This window comes from Prionailurus bengalensis, chromosome C1, assembly GCF_016509475.1.
Source record: "Prionailurus bengalensis isolate Pbe53 chromosome C1, Fcat_Pben_1.1_paternal_pri, whole genome shotgun sequence".
Taxonomy (NCBI): Eukaryota; Metazoa; Chordata; class Mammalia; order Carnivora; family Felidae; genus Prionailurus; species Prionailurus bengalensis.
This window is the reverse complement of record NC_057345.1, coordinates 199,215,954-199,223,764: the sequence shown is the minus strand read 5'-3', so window position 1 is coordinate 199,223,764 and position 7,811 is coordinate 199,215,954.

The window sequence follows — 7,811 nt, the reverse complement described above, 5'->3', positions numbered from 1 at the left end:
AACTCAGGAGGGAGGTACCACTTGGCAACCTGATGGGTTAGCCATGGATGATATAAAAGCAGGGAGTGTACAGAAGCTGGAGACAAAGGAGGGGTGCATGATTGCTGGTCAGGGAGAGCAAAGTTCTGATACTAGAGATGCGGTAGCTGGGTGATGCCATTTTCACCTCTCCTGTGCATGTGCAAAAACACCTACAGACACCACAATTCACCACAGTAAGCTAAACAGCACCATCTAGTGGAGAATGGAGCCATTACACTAAGCCCCATGCAAATGGGCCAACATTGCTCTTCAGGAACAACATAAGTCTCTCCACCTGCTTAGTTTACAGACTATAATGTGCTTCATAGTTCGACTTCTAGGGGAAACTGATATAATTTCAATCGTACTTCAGTCTGTTTGCTGGTTTTTTTTTTCTTTTCTTATTCTTGAATACAGAAAGAGAAAATGTTTATTTTTATTCCATTTCTATCAAAAATATTTTTATTTTTTTTCTACTCTATTTTTACCTTTTGGTAAATTTTTCAAATTCTGTTTTTTTACTTCCATCATTTAATTTTTTTCTATTTCATTGTAATCATTTTTTCAAATTTTCAAACATTTTCCTTTTTTTTTTTTTTTGCTTTTATCTTTCCCTTTTTTCTCTAATCTATCAAGCTCCTTTCAACAACCAGACCAGAACACACCTAGGATCTAGCATCCTTTATTTGATTTTTTGTGTTGTTTTTAGTTTTTTAATTTTTCTTTTACTGTATTAATTCCTTTTCTTCCTTTGAAGTGATGAAATGAAGGAATTCACCCCAAAAGAAAGAACAGGAAGAAATGACAGCCAGGGATTTAATCAACACAGATATAAGCAATACATCTGAACCAGAATTTAGAATCACGAGAATAAGAATACTAGCTGGGTTTGAAAACAGATTAGAATCCCTTTCTGTGGAGATAAAAGCTAGTCAGGATGAAATAAAAAATGCTATAACTGAGCTGCAATCTCGAACAGATACCACAGCGACAAGGATGGATGAGGCAGAGGAGTGAATCAGTGATATAGAAGACAAACTTATGGAGAACAATGAAGCAGAGAAAAAGAGGGAGATAGGGCAAAAGAGCACAATTTAAGAATTAGAGAAATCATTGACTTATTAAAAAGGAACAACATCAGAATCATAGGGATCCCAGAAGATGAAGAGACAGAAAAAGGGGTGGAAGAGTTATGTGAGCAAATCATAGCAGAAAACTTTCCTAACAGGGGAAAGACACGGACATCAAAATCCAGGAAGCACAGAGGACTCCTATTAGATTCAACAAAAACTGACAATCAACAAGGCATATCATAGTCAAATTCACAAAATACCCAAGAAAGGAAAGAATCATGAAAACAGCAAGGTAAAAAAAAGTCCTTAACCTACAAGGAAAGACAGATTAGGTCTGCAGCAGACCTATCCACAGAAACTTGGCAGGCCAGAAAGGAGTGTTCAGGATATATTCATTGTGCTGAATCAGAAAAATATGCAGCCAAGAATTCTTTATCCAGAGAGTCTGTCATTCAAAATAGAAGGAGAGATTAAAAGCTTCCCAGACAAACAAAAATTAAAGGAGTTCATGACCACTTTTAAGGGGGACTCTCTAAGGGGAGAAAAGATGGGGAAAAAAAAGACCAAAAGCAACAATAACTAGAAAGGACCAGAGAACACCACCAGAAACTTCAACTCTACAAGCAACATAATGGCGATAAATTCATATCCTTCACCACTCACTCTAAATGTCAATGGACTCAATGCTCCAATCAAAAGACACAGGGTAACAGAATGGATAAGAAAATAAGATCCATCTATATGCTATTTACAAGATACCCACTTTAGATCTAAAGACACCTTCAGATTGAAAGTAAGGGGATGGAGAACCATCTATCAAGCTTATGGTCACCAAAAGAAAGCCAGAGTAGCCACACTTCTATCAAACAATGTAGACTTTAAAAACTGTAACAAGAGATGGAGACTGGAATTATATCATAATTAAGGGGTCTATACACAAAGAAGATCTAACAATTGTAAACATTTATGCTCTAAATGTGAAAGCACACAAATGTATAAACAAATTAATCACAAACATAAAGAAACTCATTGATAATACCATATTAGTAGGGGACTTCAACACCCCACTTACAACAATGGACAGATCATCTAAACAGAAAATCAACAAGGAAACAATGGCTTAGAATGACACATTGGACCAGATGGACTTAAAAGATATATTCAGAACATTTCATCCTAAAGTAGTGGAATACACATTCTTCTCCAGTGCACATGAAATGCTCTCCAGAATAGATCACATACTGCGACAGAAATCAACCTTCAACAAGTACAAAAAGATTGAGATCATACCATGAATATTTTCAGACCACAATGCTATGAAACTTGAAATCAACCACAAGACAAAAATGTGGAAAGATAACAAATACTTGGAGACTAAACCATTCTACTAAAGAATGAAAAGGCTAACCAAAAAGTTAAGGAGGAAATTAAAAAGGACATAGAAGCTAATGAAAATAATAACACCACAACCCAAAACCTCTGGGATGGAGCAAAGGCGGTCATAAGAGGAAGTATATAGCAATCCAGGCCTTCCTTAAGAAGGAAGAAAGGTCACAGATATACAACCTGACTTTACACCTTAAATAGCTGGAAAAAGAACAGCAAATAAAACCCCAAACCAGCAGAAGATAGGAAATAATAAAGATTAGAGCAGAAATCAATGTTATCAAAACCAAAAAAAAAAAAAACCCACAAAACAACAACAACAACAACAACAACAACAACAACAACAAAAGTAGAATAGATCAATGAAACCAGAAGCTGGTTCTTTGAAAGAATTAGTAAAATTGATAAACCACTAGCCAGTTTGGTCAAAAACCAAAAGGAAAGGACTCAAACAAACAAATAAAATCAAGAATAAAAGAGGAGAGATCACAACCAACACAGAAAAAATACAAATAATAATAAGAGAATATTATGAACAATTAAACGCCAATAAAATGGGCAATCTGGAAGAAATGGACAAATTCCTAGAAACATATAAACTACCAAAACTGAAACAGGAAGAAATAGAAAATTTGAACAGATCCATAACCAGTAAAGAAATTGAGGTAGTAATCAAAAATCTCCCCAAAAACAAGAGTCCAGGACCAGATGGCTTTCCAGAGGAATTCTACCAAACATTTAAAGAAGATTTAACACCTATTCTCTTGAAGCTGTACCAAAACATAGAAATGGAAGGAAAACTTCCAAACTCTATGAAGCCAGCATTACCTTGATTCCAAAACCAGACAGAGATCCCACAAAAAGGAGAACTATAGACCAATTTCCCTGATGAACATGGACACAAAAATCCTCAACAAGATACTAGCCAACAAGATCCAGCAATACATTAAAAAAATTATTCACCATGACCAAGTGGGATTTATACTTGGGATACAGGTCTGGTTCAATATCTGCAAAATAATCAACGTGATACATTGCATCAATAAAAGAAAGGACAAGAACCACATGATCCTCTCAATAGATTCAGAGAAACTATTTTGACAAAATACAGCACTCTTTCTTGATAAATATCCCTCAAGAAAGTAGGGATAGAAGGATCATACTTCGAGATCATAAAAGCCATATATGAAAGACCCACTGCTAATATCATCCTCAATGGGGAAAAACTGAGAGATTTCCCCTTACGGTCAGGAACAAAACAGGGATGTCCACCCTCACCACTGTTATTCAACATAGTATTGGAAGTCTTAGCCTCAGCAATCAGACAACACAAAGAAATAAAAGGTATCCAAATCAGCCAAGAGGAGGTCAAACTTACACTCTTTGTAGATGACATGATACTCTATATGGAAAACCCAAAAGATTCCACCAAAAAACTGCTGGAACTGATCCATGAATTCAGCAAAGTTGCAGGATATAAAATCAATGCATAGAAATCGGTTGCATTCCTATACACAAGTAATGAAGCAACAGAAAGAGAAATCAAGAAATAGATCCCATTTATAATTGCACCAAAAACCATAAAATACCTAGGAATAAATCTAACCAAAGAGGTAAAAAACCTATACACTGAAAACTATAGAAAGCTTATGAAAGAAATTGAAGAAGACACAAAAAAATGGAAAAATTGTCCATGCTCCTGGATAGGAAGAAAAAATACTATTAAAATGTCAATACTACCCAAAGCAATCTACGTATACAATGCAATACCTACCAAAATAATACCAGCATTCTTCACAGAGCTAGAACAAATAATCCTAAAATTTGTATGAAACCAGAAAAGACCCTGAATAGCCATAGCAATCTTGCAAAAGAAAACCAAAGCTGGAAGCAACACAATCCCAGATTTCAAGATTTATTACAAAGCTGTAATCATCAAGACAATATGCCACAAAAACAGACACTCAGATCAATGGAGCAGAATAGAGAACCCAGAAATGGACCCACAAACATATGGCCAGCTAATCTTTGACAAAGCAGGAAAGATACCCAATGGAATAAAGAAAGTCTCTTCAGCAAATGGTGCTGGGAAAACTGGACAGCAACATGCAGAAGAATGAACCCTGGAAAACTTTCTTACACCATACACAAAAGTAAATTCACAATGGATGAAAGACCTAAATGTAAGACAGAAAACCATCAAAATCCTCAAGGAGAAACAGGCAAAAACCTCTTTGCCCTCAGTCAGAGCAACCTCTTACTCAACACATCTCCGGAGGCCAGGGAAACCAAAGCCAAAATGAACTATTAGGACCTCATCAAAATAATAAGCTTCTTCACAGCAAATGAAACAATCAGCAAAACTAAAAGGAAACCAAAGGAATGGGAGAAAATATTTGCAAGTGACATATCAGATAAAGGGTTAGTATCCAAAATCTATAGAGAACTTATCAAACTCCACACCCAAAAAAACAAATAATCCATTGAAGAAATGGGCAAAAGACATGAATAGACACTTTTCCAAAGAAGACATCCAGATGGCTAACAGACACATGAAAAAATGCTCAACATCACTCATCATCAGGGAAATACAAATCAAAACCACAATGAGATACCACCTCACGCCTGTCAGAATGACTAACATTAACAACTCAGGCAACAACAGATGTTGGCAAGGATGAGGAAAAAGAGTATCTCTTTTGCACTACTGGTGGGAATGCAAACTGGTGCAGCCCCTCAGAAAACAGTATGGAGCTTCCTCAAGAAATTAAAAGTAGAACTACCCTATGACCCAGCAATTGCACTACTAGGTATTTATCCAAGAGATACAGGTATGTTGTTTTGAAGGGACACATGCACCCCAATGTTTATAGCAGCACTATCAACAATAGCCAAAGTATGGAAAGAGCCAAATGTCCATCAATGGATGAATGGATAAAGAAGATGTGGTATATGTATATACAATGGGGTATTACTCAGCAATCAAAAAGAATGAAATCTTGCCATTTGCAACCACGTGGATGGAACTAGAGGGTATTATGCTGAGCAAAATTAGTCAGAGAAAGACAAAAATCATATGACTTCACTCATATGAGGACTTTAAGATATAAAACAGATGAACAAAAGGGAAGCAAAAATAATATAAAATCAGAGAGGGAGGCAAAACATAAGAGACTCTTAAATACAGAGAACAAACAGGGTTGTTGGAGGGTTCGTGGGACAGGGGATGAGCTAAATGGGTAAGAGGCTTAAGGAATCTCATCCTGAAATCATTGTTGCACCATGTGCTAACTAACTTGGATGTAAATTATAAAAAATAAATAAATTATAGAAAGAAAAGAAACATAAAAAAAGAATGAAGGATAAAAATCATATGATGATCTCAAAAGATGTAAGAAAAGCACTTAACAAGGCTCAACATCCTTTCATGAAAAAAAATCAATAAATTGGTTAGAGAAAAAATATACCTCCACATAATAAAAGCCATACACAAGAAACCCACAGCTAACATCAGACTAAATTGTGAAAGGTTGAAGGTTTTCTTCTAATATCAGGAACCAGGCAAGGCTGCATACTCTCATCACTCTTATTCAACATAGTACTGGTGGTCCTAGCTAGAGCAATCAGGCAAGATCAAGAAATAAAAAGCACCAAATGGATTCCTTCTTTCACTGATCAGAGAAAGGGGTCAAGAGTGGAAAGAGACTAGCCGTAGTCCCCAAGCTTCTAGAAAGTCCTTCCACATCCTGAACTTTTCTTACTCCCCCCAGAATACCAGCCCTGCTGTATATATATGTGGGGCGCCTGAGTGGCTCAGTTGGTTAAGCGTACAATTCTTGGTTTCAGCTCAGGTCATGATTTCACAGTTTCCTGAGTTCCAACTCTGCATCTCAACCCTACTTGAGATTTTCTGTCTCTTTCTCTCTCTGCCCCCCCACTTGTATTCTCTCTGTCTTTCTCAAAATAAATAAACCTTAAAAAAAAAGATGTGTACTGCCATCTAAATATTTGACTCATTTACTAAAGGTAAAGAGACAGAGACCCTCTGTCTCTTGGCAACATCTCATTTCTTCCTTTTGCTTTTGCCTCCCCCCCACAACCCGCCCTTGGTTTAATCCTATTCTGCAATTCAAATTTCTATTTTTGTGTTGAGCTTGCTCCTTTCTTTCATGTTGAAAAGATGACATTGCCCCCAAAGCCAAAAGTAAATGAGAATTGAAAAGCATCCAAATAGGAAAAAATAAAATAAAATTACTTTATTTGCAGGTGAAATGATCTTATTTAAACCCAAAAGACTCAATGAAAAACAGTTAGAACTAATCAACAAGTTCAGTAAAGATTCAGAATATAAAATCAAAATACAAAAAGTCAATTGTGTCTCTATACACAAACAATAAAATGAATAAAAAAGAAATAAAGAATGCAATCCCATTCACAATAGCATAACAAAAAATAAAATACTTAGGAATAAATTTAATCAAGGAAGTGAAAGATCTGTACAATGAAAACTACAAAACATTGATGAAAGAAACTAAGGAAGACACAGATATTCTGTTCCCAAGTACTGAGAAGAATTAATATTGTTAAAATGCCCATACTACCCAAAGCCATCTATAGATTCAATATAACCTCTATCAAAATTCTAACAGCATTTTTCACAGAAATAGAAAAAAAATCCTAAAATTTGTATAAAACTGCAATGACGCAAATAGCCACAGCAATCCCAAGAATAAAAGAACAAAGCTGAAGGTATCACACTTTTGATTTCAAAGCATACTACAAAGCTACAGTAATCAAAACAGTATAGTACTTACATAAAAATAGACACATAGACTAAAGGAACAGAATAGAGAGCCTAGAAATAAACTCCCATATATGCAATCAACTAGCATTTTACAAGGAACCCAAGAATATTCAATGGGGAAAAAAAAGTCTCTTTAATAAATGGTTTTAGGAAAACTGGATAACCACATACAGGAAATTAAACTGTATACTCATCTGACACTATTCATAAAAACTAACTCAAAATTGATTAAACTTCAGACCTGAAACCATGAAACTCCCAGAGAAAACATAAGAAAAAGCTTCTTAACATTGGTCTTGCCACTGATTTTTTGGATATGACATCAAAAGCACAAGAAACAAAAGCAAAATCAAGTGAGACTACATTAAAAAGCCTCTGAACAGCAAAATACAATCAACAAAATGAAAAGACAACCTGTGGAATGGAAGAAAACATTCATAAGCCACATATCTGATAAAGGATAAATATCTAAATATATGAAGAACTCATACAGCTCAGTTACAAAAATAAATAAATAACTCAATTAA